This window comes from Macaca fascicularis, chromosome 15 (genome assembly GCF_037993035.2).
Source record: "Macaca fascicularis isolate 582-1 chromosome 15, T2T-MFA8v1.1".
NCBI classification, from domain to species: Eukaryota; Metazoa; Chordata; class Mammalia; order Primates; family Cercopithecidae; genus Macaca; species Macaca fascicularis.
The window spans coordinates 63,831,035-63,843,936 of NC_088389.1; the positions used below are offsets into that span (position 1 = coordinate 63,831,035).

Here is a 12,902-nt window from a genome sequence, read left to right on the forward strand (position 1 = left end):
AGTTCTCCTGTATAAAGCCAAATTAGACATAAAAAATGGCACATGCACTCCAGGTGTTCCCCCATTTCCATGGGCTACCTCCCACAGTGGACACAGTTTGACTTTAGGGGCAGCCCCACTCCTGGTGGTACTGGTTGGGCTTACTTTCTTGGGCGGTTGGGGGTATAGGCTGAGACTAGTTGGAAAAGGGGGAGAGGTGCCTGATGACCTTGGGATGGATTCCTTTGTTAGAGAACTGATGGACCCCCCCTCACAATTGGGGGACTGAGGAGATTCTGGGGAGGGCATAGAGCTTCTGGGGGAGCAGCTAGAAGAAGATCCCTTAGGTATGGCTTTCTGGTACCTTAACTAATGTGAGTCAGTAAAGGGTCATAATAGCCCTCTACTGTACATAAGGGACCTCTTCCCATTTTCCTTCTTTTTTGCAGAATGAGTCCAATTGTAAAATATCATTATAACATATAGAACCATGTTTAGGCCATATCTGTTGGTTTTATGCTTTGTATTGAACCCTATGGTGTTGCAATAGAAAATGAATTTTTCTTTAAGCTGAATTAGCCTGAAGGGCATCCTAGTGGTGAGTTATCTGGAATACTCATCATTGTCCCCATGACTAACAAAGATTTTTACTGGCACAAATTTTTCTAAGCAAGAGGGAAAGTAACTAGACCCTTGTTATTTTTCCCTTTTAGATTCCCACTCCCTGCAGAGAAGGTGTAAGTATAGGTAGGAAGGCATTACAAAAGTGGATTACAAGCCACAAATGGGCAGTAGAATGTTAAGCTTAAATTCCACAAAGAGTGAGGGTTGTTCAGAGAAGGTGGCTAAACACATGGAGACTGTGGACGATAGGAAGGGAAGGGGATAAACAGCACTGCCCAAAGAGAGACCGTAGAGTCCCTGACTTGCCAGAGACCCTTCCCCGTAGTGGAGACACCAAAAAAGGAAAAAAAAAAAATGTTCAGGTGGCCACTTGTCGACTGCTGTGAAGTAGTTGTCCACCAGGCCCGAGGCCTGGGAACTCCTGGTCTGTTTGATGAAGGCGGCTTGAGCAAGGCAGTTGTTAGAACACAGTAAGGGGCTTGCAACTGGCTGTCAGGAAAACAATAACTTCTAACTTCAGGACAGAAGAAGTTGAGACCAATATTCCCATAGTGGGTGGGGCTATAACCTGTAATCCTAGAGGGAATGTCAATCCTGAAAACCCAGAGCATCTCGGAGTCGCCTATAATACCAACGCTGGAAACCCAGAGTGTCTGTTTCGGCCAATGATGGTCCCCTCACCAAATGCCAAAACCCTGGAGGCACCCAGGGAGTGGCCAACAGTGAACCCAAGACCAATTTGGCGTCATAGAGCAATGTGATTCTGGTGTCCCAGAACTGACGCAACAGGGCACAACTAAACGTCCTGCCTTAAACAATTGCTCAAATGCAGTTAACAGAAAGTCAAAAGGAAACGTAACGCTTCAAATGAAACATACGTTTTCAGACTCAAGATGAAAATAAAATGATTGGTGGAACAATGAAATGGAGTCAGAGAAGAAAGGACGAGGGGAAAGGGTCACAAGGATGTGCCTCAGGGCACTCAAACTCTGGGGGACTTTGACCACTTAGCCAAAGGCTTTTTATTTCCCAGCTCACCAGATGTTATGGAGTAGGGGGAGAAGGGACACTTACCCATCCGTAGGAGCCAAATGGCACCAGCCAGTCTTTCATATGAGACCCTGGTGAAGGTCCCTCCAGGAACCCCCAGCTTCGGTGGGCTCAGCTGTCACACAGGGGGCAAGCACAGGGACTGGTAACCTACTGGCCTGCCGTGGTCAGAACTCACATGAGGCAGTGACATTATGGCCATTAGCGTGTCTGCTTGGCCCTGCCGCCCGCCGGGGAAAATGATGGCTCTGAAAAGAGCATTTGGTTAGTGTTACAGCTCTTTATTGTTACAGCCTCGATGTTATAGCTCTTGCAGCCTTGATCACAGACTGCTTTGCGGTTTCTCGCTGTCTCTGCTTAGTCTTGCCAGGCTCTCAGTGTCTTGCCAGTTGCTGTCTGTCACCAGTCGTCATCTCTCCACTGACCACTGATTGCCACCATCTCTGCTGTCTCACCATCTCACCTGTCTGCTGACTGCCACCGTCTCCACTGACTTGCTGCCTCTTGCTCATTTTCTTTTTCCTTTCATTGATCACCAGATGATGGAGGGCAGGTGAGCCCCCAAACTGGGGCTTAGTCTGGGAAGGTACTTAGGTTTGCCCAGGAAAGAAAATCCAAGGATGAGCTGGTGGTGTTAAACAGCAACTTTTATTGAAGCAGCAGTGTATACTTAAAAAATTTGGTAACAGAGTATATCTTTTTTTCCCATTATGCTCTTCTAAGATCCTAATAAACCTGCAGAGGTATTGGTCCTTGTAGAGGAGGGCTATCCCACAGGCAGTATGCTCAGAGCGGCAGCTCAACGGCAGTGCTGCATTCAGATTTATACCCACTTTAAATTATATGCAAATTAAGGGGGGATTATGCAATAATTTCTGTATGTAAAGGGTGGTAACTTCCAGGTCATTGGGTCATTGCCGTGGAAAGGGGTGGTAACTTCTGGGTGTTGCCATGGCAATGGTAAACTGACATGGCACACTGGTGGCTGTGTCATATGGAAAACCACTTCTGCCCCATCCCTGTTTTAGCTAGTCCTCAATTTGGTCCAGTGCTGAGCCCTGCCTCTGGAGGTAGCCCCACCTCCTACCTCATTATCTTGATAGTATTTCAGACTACTCAGGTAGAGTGAATTCCATCTGCAAATCACGCATGAGCCAACTTGTAGTTATTAATTTTTAGGGGAAATATGTCCCCCTTTTCCACTTGGTACCAAGTTTTGAGATACGCAATTTTCTTTGTAGTCCCCTGAGGAAAGAGTTGGGGGGCAGATTGATTTCTAGTTCACTTTAAGACTAAAGGGGCAAGGCGGGGTGCGGTGACTCATGGGTGTAATCCCAGCACTTTGGGAGGCCAAGACAGGTGGGTCACTTGAGGTCAGGAGTTTGAGACCAGCCTGGCCAACACGGTGAAAGTCTCTACTAAAGTAAATACAAAAATTAGCCAGGTATGGTGGCGGGTGCATGTAATCCCAGCTACTCAGGTGGCTGAAGCATGAGAATTGCTTGACCCCAGGAGGTGGAGGTTGCAGTGAGTCAAGATCATGCCACTGCCCTCCAGTCTGGGTGACAGAAGGAGACTCCATCTCAAAGAAAAAAAAAGACTACAGGGTCATAACTTTACGCATGCCAGTCTTATGCAGGAAAAGTTTTCTGTTAGACTCTCCATCTTGGGTGGTCACTGAGTTTTATCTCCTTTTCTCTGTACTTCATGAACCTGTGAAAATGAACTCTCAAGTTCATGTGGCTTGGCAAAGGCCATTACGCCAAAAGTGCCTTCTGTCCTTTGCCTAGTTTTTGGCCTCTGATTATTTCCCTTTTTTAAAAATCACTCTATTGACATACAAAAAGTTGTATAGCAGGTTCTCAAATAATGTTTCACTTACTGTTGTTTCTTTATAATATTGATAGAAAAAAATATTCTATTTTTATAATTTTTTTAACTTTTTATTTTTACAGAGACAGGGTTTCTGTCACCCCGACTGGAATGTGGTGGTGTGATCATAGCTCACTACAGTCTTAGACTCCTGGGCTCAAACGGTCCTCCCACCTCAGCCTCCTGAGTAGCTGGGACTACAGTTGTGTACCACCTTTCCCCGCTAATTAGCCCAGATAATTAATTTTAATTAAATGAATTTTTTAAATTTTATTTTTTATTTTTGTAGATACGGGGTCTCCCCATCTTGCCTAGGTTAGTCTTGAACTCCTGGGCTCAAGTGATCCTTCCACTTCAGCCTCCCAAAGTACTGGGATTACAGGCCAGGGCAAAAAAAAAAAAGTTGATTCAGGCCAGGACCACTGTCTATGTGGAGTTTGCATGCTTTCCTAATGTACGGTAAAATTGGTTTTGGTATACATCATTTCATTGAAAGTTACAATTTCCAAGAACCTATTGACAATATTGAGGACTTACAATACATATTGAGTGTATACAGCTTGAACTTGGAGGTAAGTATAGAAACCAGCACTGTAATCAATGCCGTAAACATATCCATCATCTCCAAAAGTTTCCTGCTGCCCAATTTATTTAGTGATAAGAACATTTAATATAAGATCTACCATCTTTTGGTTTGTTAGTATCTTAGAAGAGCATAATGGAAAAAAAAATCTGCCCTGTTAGCAAATTTTTAGGTATACATTTTTCAATATAATTTAAAAAAATAAGCCGGGCGCGGTGGCTCAAGCCTGTAATCCCAGCACTTTGGGAGGCCGAGACGGGTGGATCACGAGGTCAGGAGATCGAGACCATCCTGGCTAACAAGGTGAAACCCCGTCTCTACTAAAAAATACAAAAAACTAGCCGGGCGAGGTGGCGGGCATCTGTAGTCCCAGCTACTCTGGAGGCTGAGGCAGGAGAATGGTGTAAACCCGGGAGGCGGAGCTTGCAGCGAGCTGAGATCCGGCCACTGCACTCCAGCCTGGGCGACAGAGCGAGACTCCATCTCAAAACAAAACAAAACAAAACAAATTTTATAATAATACAATATTATTAACTATAGGCTCTAGGCATGATGTTGTACAGTAGATGTCTAGGACCTACTCCTCTTGCATAACCAAAACTTTGTACCCTTTGACGAATACCTCCCCCTTTCTGTCTCTCCATAGCTTCTGGTAATGGCCATTCTGTTCTGCTTCCATGAGTTTGACCTTTTTTTTTTTTCCCCTTTGAGACAGTGTCTCACTCTGTCACCCAGGCTGGAGTGCAGTGGCATGGTTTCGGCTCACTGCAACTTCCGCCTCCCAGGTTCACGCAGTTCTCCTGCGTCACCCTCCCCAGTAGCTGAGATTATAGACATGTGCCACCACCCCCAGCTAATTTTTGCATTTTTAGTAGAGACAGGGTTTCCCAGTTTCACCATGTTGGCCAGGCTGGTCTTGAACTCCTGACCTCAAATGTTCTGCCTGCCTTTGCTTTCCAAGGTGCTGGGATTACAGGCGTGAGCCACTATGCCCGGCCTTACATTTTATTGTTTTTGGTTTTGTGTTGTTATTTTTGAGGGGAAGGTATGTTCTTGAAGACTCCTTTCTTTGTGAGAGCTGCAACGCCTCACGTGACCTGTGTAGTGTATAGTTGATTGCTACAGATAATCTTCAGAACTATTCTGCCATAATGCTGGAAGTGGGAGTCCTCCAATGTGTCCTCTAACTGGTAATGCTGCCTAATAAAGCTATTGATATTTGAATATATTTTTCAAGTAATAAGCATCTTACAGTACTCTTTTTTTTTTCTTCTTTTTTTTTTAATTTAAGTTCTAGGGTACATGTGCACAATGTGCAGGTTTGTTACACATGTATACATGTGCCATGTTGGTGTGCTGCACCCATTAACTCGTCATTTACATTAGGTATATCTCCTAATGCTATCCCTCCCCCTACCTGCTCCCCACAATAGGACCCGGTGTGTGATGCTCCCCTTCCTGTGTCCAGGTGATCTCCTTGTTCAGTTCCCACCTGTGAGTGAGAACATGCGGTATTTGGTTTTCTGTTCTTGCGATAGTTTGCTGAGAATGATGGTTTCTAGCTGCATCCACGTCCCTACAAAGGACATGAACTCATCCTTTTTTATGGCTGCATAGTATTCCATGGTGTATATGTGCCACATTTTCTTAATCCAGTCTGTCACTGATGGACATTTGGGTTGATTCCAAGTCTTTGATATTGTGAATAGTGCCCCAGTAAACATACGTGTGCATGTGTCTTTGTAGCAGCATGACTTATAATCCTTTGGGTATATCCCCAGTAGTGGAATGGCTAGGTCAAATGGTATTTCTAGTTCTAGATCCTTGAGGAATTGCTACACTGTTTTCCATAATGGTTGAACTAATTTACAGTCCCACCAACAGTGTAAAAGTGTTCCTGTTTCTCCACATCCTCTCCAGCACCTGTTGTTTCCTGATTTTTTTATTGAGTGCCATTCTAACTGGTGTGAGATGGTATCTCATTGTGGTTTTGATTTGCATTTCTCCCATGGCGAGTGATGATGCGCATACAGTACTCTTATTAGTTCTCATTGTGCTTCAGTTGCTTCTCAGGATTTTGTAGTTAGGCCAATGATAATTCTTTTCTTTCTTTCTGATATTTATGGTTCTTATTAGTTATTTTTGTTTTATGCATTGTCTATAATAACTTTGAATAGTAAAGGTGATAATGAGCATTCTTGGTTCTGACTTTTATAAAGTGAAGGACTATGAATCCAACATGCTAACATTCATCTTATGACCATGGCAAACATAGTTAATCCTTCTTAGTACCTTTTCCTGCTAAGCTATGACCCTATTTCAGAAGCTCCCCAGTGACATTCCCATAAGTGACTATAGCCGATTTGATTTGGTACAACAGATAAGATTTATTTCCCAGTCCTGGCTCTCGTGTTTCTGGATGTAGTTTGATATTGGCTATTCATTTCAAATATTCTTTATCATGTTTATATTCCTGGTTTACTAAAAGTCCTTTTTAAGAAGAATCACAAGTGGATGTTTAGTTTTATAAAATACCTTTCCAATATCTGCCAGGGTGATCAAATGGCTTTTATATCCTTTGGTTTATCATGTTAATTGCACTAAGAGATTTTCTAGTTTAATCACTGTGGTAGGTCTGGAATAAATCCTACTAGTCTTTTTTTTTTTTTTTTTTAGAGTCTCGCTCTGTTGCCCAAACTGGAGTGCAGTGGCACAATCATGGCTCACTGCAGCTTTTACCTCTTGGGCTCAAGCAATCCTCCCACCTCAGTCAGCCCCCTGAGGAGCTGGAACTACAGGAATGCACCACCACGTCTGGCTAATTTTTTATTTTTAGTAGAGATGAGGTCTCACTGTGTTGCCCAGGCTGGTCTCAAATTCCTGGGCTCAAGTGATCCTCCTGCCTTGGCCTCCCAAAGTGCTAAGATTACGGGCATGAGCTACCACACCTGGCTCTACTAGTCTTAATGTATATTATTCTTTTACAGTATTACTAGACTTGTGTAGTTCATACTGTGTGCCAGACACTTGTGCTTGATGCTGAGGATATAATCATGAACAAGATAGACAGACATGGTTTCTGCCCTTATTGAGCTGTCAGTCAATTCAAGGGTGATTAAGAGCAGAACATTTGCCCCCACTCCCCTCATCTGAACCTTTGGCAGAAATCACTCAAAACATGCTGTCTTGTAGGATCTTAGAAGATCTCAGAAAGGGGACTGGGATCCTTTGTTGGCATCTGCTATAAATTGGAGGAAAGAAGACAGTGATAGTAAGCATCCTGCTTTTTTTTGCTGTTGCTAGTTTGATGTTTTGTTTGGTGGAATTTTTTTTATCTGTAGAACTTGTGTGAGGTTTGTTAGGTATTGAATTTGTTGTTTTGAATTAAGTTCTTGCTAATTTTATAAATCAAGTGGAGTAGGGGTCTTTTGGTATGGGCATCTACTTGACCACTTTTTCCATTCTTTCTTTTTCTTTTTGAGACAGGGGCTTACTCTGTCACGCAGACTAGAGTGCAGTGATGCAATCTTGGCTCACTGCAGCCTCAGCTATCTGGGCTGAGGTGATTTTCCCACCTCAGCATCCCAAGTAGCTGGGACTACATGCCACCATGCCTGGCTGAATTTTAAAAATTTTTTGTAGAGTTGAGGTCTTACTATGTTGCCCAGGCTGGTCTAGAACTTGCGGGCTCAAGCAGTCCTCCCACCTTGGCCTCCGAAAATGCTGGACTTACAGATGTGAGTCACTGCACCTGGCCCAATTCTTTCTATTGTTATTTTATTCAGATGCTCCATCATTTTGAGTTGATTTCAATTTATATTTTCCAAGACAATATTCAATCTTATTGACATTTTCTAGTTTAATTATATAGAGTTTCACTTAGTATTCTTTTGTAATTAAAATATGAATTCCTGGCTGGGCACGGTGGCTCACACCTGTAATCCCAGCACTTTGGGAGGCCAAGTCAGGCGGATCACGAGGTCAAGAGATTGAGACCATCTTGGCCAACATAGTGAAACCCCGTCTCTACTAAAACCACAAAAGTTAGCTGGGTGTGGTGGTGCACGCCTGTAGTCCCAGCTACTTGGGAGGCTGAGGCAGGAGAATTGCATGAACCAGGAAGGCGGAGGTTGCAGTGAGCCGAGATTGCACCATTGCACTCCAGCCTGGTGACAGAGTGAGACACAAACCCCACAAATTCCCGTGTGCCTGTTTTTAGCCACTTCCTCAATCCATTAGGGGAGTTTTATAGTCTTTCCCTTGGCTAACTTTGCTAGCGGTTTGTTTATTTTGTTGTTGTTTTGAACAGCTCTTATAACAGTTCAATCGTTTTTCTGTTTTCTGATTTATTGGTTTCTATCAGTTTCATGCTCCTGTATTTGTTAACTTCATGATGTTCTTCTTTTTGTAGCTTCTTGAATTGACTGCTTAGTTATTAGCTAGTTAATTTAGTTAGCTGGCTAGTTGCTTTTAGACTCGTTTGCCTGGCTAGTCTGCAGCCTGTCCTGCCGAAGCCATCATGGTCTGCACACGTGCCCTCCCTCCCTCCCGAGCTGCCTGGTGGCCTGTTCGTCTGCAGTGAGGCCAGGCCAAGAGAGATGAGTGAGGTCCGGATGACGATGCTCACCTGTGTCTGTTTCTCCTTCCTTCTGGGATGCATGGGAGACTATACTTCTGAGTTGCAAAATGTGAACAACTGGTAAGTCTAGGTAAAAGTTACATTTGTCTTGCAACTTTTCTATAGGTTTGATATAGAAACTCTGGGTAATTCTGCAGCACACTCTGCTTAAGAAATCACTATTGTAGAGATGATGGGGGATGTGGGGTGTAGAGATTTCCTGATGAACACATGCATACCAGAGTTATGAGGGAGTAGAAAGGAATAGTGACAAATCCGTTTGGAAAAGGGAGCGAGAGAGACAGAGACAGACAGAGTTGAGCAGACGTGCAGAGAGAAGCATGTGGCCCCAGGGTGAGAGTGAAAATAGCTGCCTCAGCTCCTGTTCACTTTCAAGTTCTCAATTCCAGTTCCATGAGGCCTAGCTATATGGCAGGCTGTACAGTTCCTTCCTTGGATACCCCGGAAATCTATCCATCCTTAAGATATCCTCTCTTCCTTCCATTCTTGGCTCTCTCCTTTTACTTGGACCAGCCAAAGTGGACAATTGTTTCTCAGAGCAGCTCCCAGTAGAACATTTGTTAGTAATGATATTGACAGTTTATCAGGTGGCAGCAACTATTATGCTTTATTGTACCATTTAAGTTAATCCTTACACTATTAGCATTCTCATTTTATAGAGGAGGGAAAAGAGATACAGAGAGGTTTGCTAACTTGCCCAAGGTTGTACAGCTCATAAGTGATGGAGCCAGGATCAAGCCTATATTCATTTTTTAAAAATTATTTATTTATTTGTTTATTTTTTGAGACGGAGTCTCACTGTGTCACCCAGGCTGGAGTGCAGTGGTGCGATCTCGGCTCACTGCAAGCTCCGCCTTCCAGGTTCATGCCATTCTCCTGCCTCAGCCTCCCGAGTAGCTGGGACTACAGGTGCCTGCCACCATGCCCGGCTAATTTTTTATATTTTTAGTAGAGATGGGGTTTCACCGTGCTAGCCAGGATGGGCTTGATCTGACCTCGTGATCCGCCTGCCTCGGCCTCCCAAACTGCTGGGATTGTAGGCTTGAGCCACTGCGCCCGGCCGGATCAAGCCTATATTCTTAATCATGAGGCCAGTATGTGTTTGAGGCTAAAAATTGCCTCTGAATTCATCTTTGATTGAATTCTCATTTATTTTTAAAGGATCGTGTATAACTGAATTTTTTTCTTTGCCCCAAGGGTTAAGGTGTTTTTTTGTTTGTTTGTTTGTTTTTAATTTTTATTTCTTTAAGAGACAGGCTCTCGCTATGTTGCCTGGGCTGGAGTGCAGTGGCTATTCACAGGTGTGTGATCATAGCGCCACCCTACAGCTTCAGATTTCTGGGCTCAAGCCATCCTCCCACCTCAGCTTCCCAAGCAGCTGGGATTACAGGAATGCACCACCAAGCCTAGCTCAAGGGAGTATTTTTAAATGTCTAAATGTTAGGTTTTTGTTGGTTTAGCCTATTTTAAAATTTTAAAATTGTGTTTGTGTGAGGAAATGTGGTTTATTTGTGCTTCTTGGAATTTTTGAGATTTTTCTTCGTGGCCTATTATAAGGTCAGTTGTTTTTGTTTAAATCTTCATTGTGGTATTTATTTTATTCTGCCTTTCTCTGTACCTCTGTCTCTTCTTTAAAGTGGTTCAATTACTGAGGTCAGGCATTGTCTGTATTGATCTATAAGGCAACTGTCTAGTAGAAATATTTAATAAGTAGGCTGAATAAATGGATATTGATCGTTGTGGATTTGAAGAATGTTATATACATAAAAAATCCAGGCCAGGCTCACGCCTGTAATTCCAGCACTTTGGGAGGCTGAGGAGGGCGGATCGCTTTATCCCAGGAGTTCAAGACCAGCTTGGACATGGTGAAACCCCATCTCTATAAAAAAAAAAAACAAAAAAAACAAAAACTAGCTGGGTGTGGTGGCATGCACCTGTAGTCCCAGCTACTCTAGAGGCTGAGGTGGGAGGATCACTTGAGCCCAGGAAGTGAAGGTTGCATTGAGCTGAGATCATGCCACTGCACTCCAGCTTAGGTGATAGAGTGAGACCCTATCTCAAAGAAAGAAAGAAAAAGGTAGAATAGAGACCAGGCCATTTCCTTTCCTTTGATCCCTCCAAATACCACAATTCCTTGTCATTTCTACTTGGATTCCCTCCACCACACCTCTTTGGACCTCAAAAGCATAGATTTCAATCATCATAATCTTTGGTTTGACACATTCTCATCATTAGTTCATACTTTATTATATTATAATGTATGCATTATAAGTATTTTTTTTTTTTTTTTTTTTTTGATACAGAGTCATGCTCTGTCACCCAGGCTGGAGTGCAGTGGCGCGATCTCGGCTCACTGCAACCTCTGTCTCCTGGTTTAAGTGATTCTCCTGCCTCAGCCTCCCAAGTAGCTGGGATTACAGGTGCATGCCACTACATCCGGTTAATTTTTGTATGTTTAGTAGAGATGGGGTTTTGTCATATTGGCCAGGCTGGTCTTGAATTCCTGACTTCAAGTAATCCACCCACCTCAGCCTCCCCAAGTGTTGGGATTACAGGCATAAGCCACCACACCCAGCCCATTATAAGTATTTTTGAAAACACCATCCCAAACAAAAACTGAAACTTTGACAGTAACATACATCTAACTATGTGGTTCCCCCTTTCCCACCCTTTTTTTTTCCCACCATCTGAAGTGAGCATTTGAAACCCATGTTTATCGTTCCCTTGCTTTCCTTTTATGCAGTTTTATGCTTCTGCATGTATTTTTTAAACTAAAAAAGGTTTTGTGTTGCATGTAATATTTTGGAGTTTATTCTTTTCAATTCTTGTTTCAATTTTGGTGGACTGTTGATTTCAGGAATTTTTTCAAAGGTCCTATGATTTTCTTTTTATTCATCTTTGCAGAGGGGATTTATGCTTGCCTAGGGTTGACATACAATCAAGTGATTGATTTGGGATCTGTGTGAAGTTGTATAGCAATTCCTGGTCAGAATCAAAGGCAGAACAGAAAGCTGTAGGCTGCCATTGTGGGGACCCAGCAGGCTGTGTGGACGGAGTGGGGCGCTGTCCTGGTGTTCCTTAATGGACCTTCATAATCTCCAGTTAAATATTTCTCTCCACTGCCACATCCAGCACTGGCCACTGGGTGTGGCAGCTCCCATCAGAGCAAGTTGTGGTCGTGTTACTGTGATGCCTGTTCCTGGAAGGAGGCACAGAGGCAGCAAGCATTCCTGTGGTGCCTCAGCTGGCCCTGTCACTCCTTTCTCAGATAACACCCTTCAGGGATCTAGAAATACTCTTTATTCAGATGGAAACAATCATAGTAACAGGCCATTCTACCAAGGGGATAGGGCTATTTCTTCATAAGCCATAAACCTAAGACTAATCCTAATATGTTTCCTAACTTATGTTTTAACTCATACCTGGATTCTAACCGCCATGGTCTTTTCTGCAGAATGTGTTCTAGTCCCTACATCCTAATGTATACCCCAACTTCCATTCAAACCTTTTCCTTTTTCAATTTTATGAACTCTTTCCCCTGAATCTCTAATATCTGTGCTCCCAGCTCTTTTCCTTCCTCCCATTCCTGCCAAATGCTAACCATGAACTGCTATTTAGTTAGCGCTTACTGTAAGCTGGACGCTGGGGTCATTGCTCATTATGTATCATCTCAGCTAGCTGATATCCTACTCTATGAGATGGTAACATTAGTTTTTCCATTTTACAGATGAGAAAACTGAGGCTCAATGAGATGAATTTGGACAAAGTCCATATCTCTGGTGAAGCTAGGATTTGATCTAGTGGTGTTTTTTGTTTCCTTTTGTTTTGAGATGGAGTCTCACTCTGTCACCTGGGCTGGAGTGCAGTGTGTGATCTCAGCTCACTGCAAGCTCCATCTCCTGGATTCATGTGACTCTCCTGCCTCAACCTCCTGAGTAGCTGGGACTACAGGTGCCCACCACCATGCCTGGCTAATTTTTGTATTTTAGTAGAGATGGGTTTTCACTGTGTTGGCCAGGCTGGTCTCAAACTCCTGACCTTGCGATCCTCCCACCTCGGCTTCCCAAAGTGCTGGGATTAAGGGTGTGAGCCACCGTGCCTGACTGTTTTGTTTTTTAAAGCTATGATGCCTTTGGCTCTAAGTGAAAGAAAACT

The 12,902-nt window shown here is 43.4% G+C and overlaps 1 long non-coding RNA gene and 1 other non-coding gene across 2 annotated transcripts in view; both read left to right on the forward strand.

Moving 5' to 3' along the window:
• LOC102120280 (ciliary microtubule inner protein 2B) overlaps positions 1-12,902 on the forward strand; it is a 188,949-nt gene that overhangs the window by 33,694 nt on the left and 142,353 nt on the right. The gene's annotated exons all lie outside the window — the stretch shown is intronic.
• The window catches only part of LOC135967412 (uncharacterized), a 42,681-nt gene continuing 38,449 nt past the window's right edge, over positions 8,671-12,902 (forward strand). Inside the window, exon 1 of the long non-coding RNA XR_010581528.2 lies at positions 8,671-8,807. This is a non-coding gene — a long non-coding RNA (uncharacterized lncRNA). The remainder of the gene's footprint in view (positions 8,808-12,902) is intronic.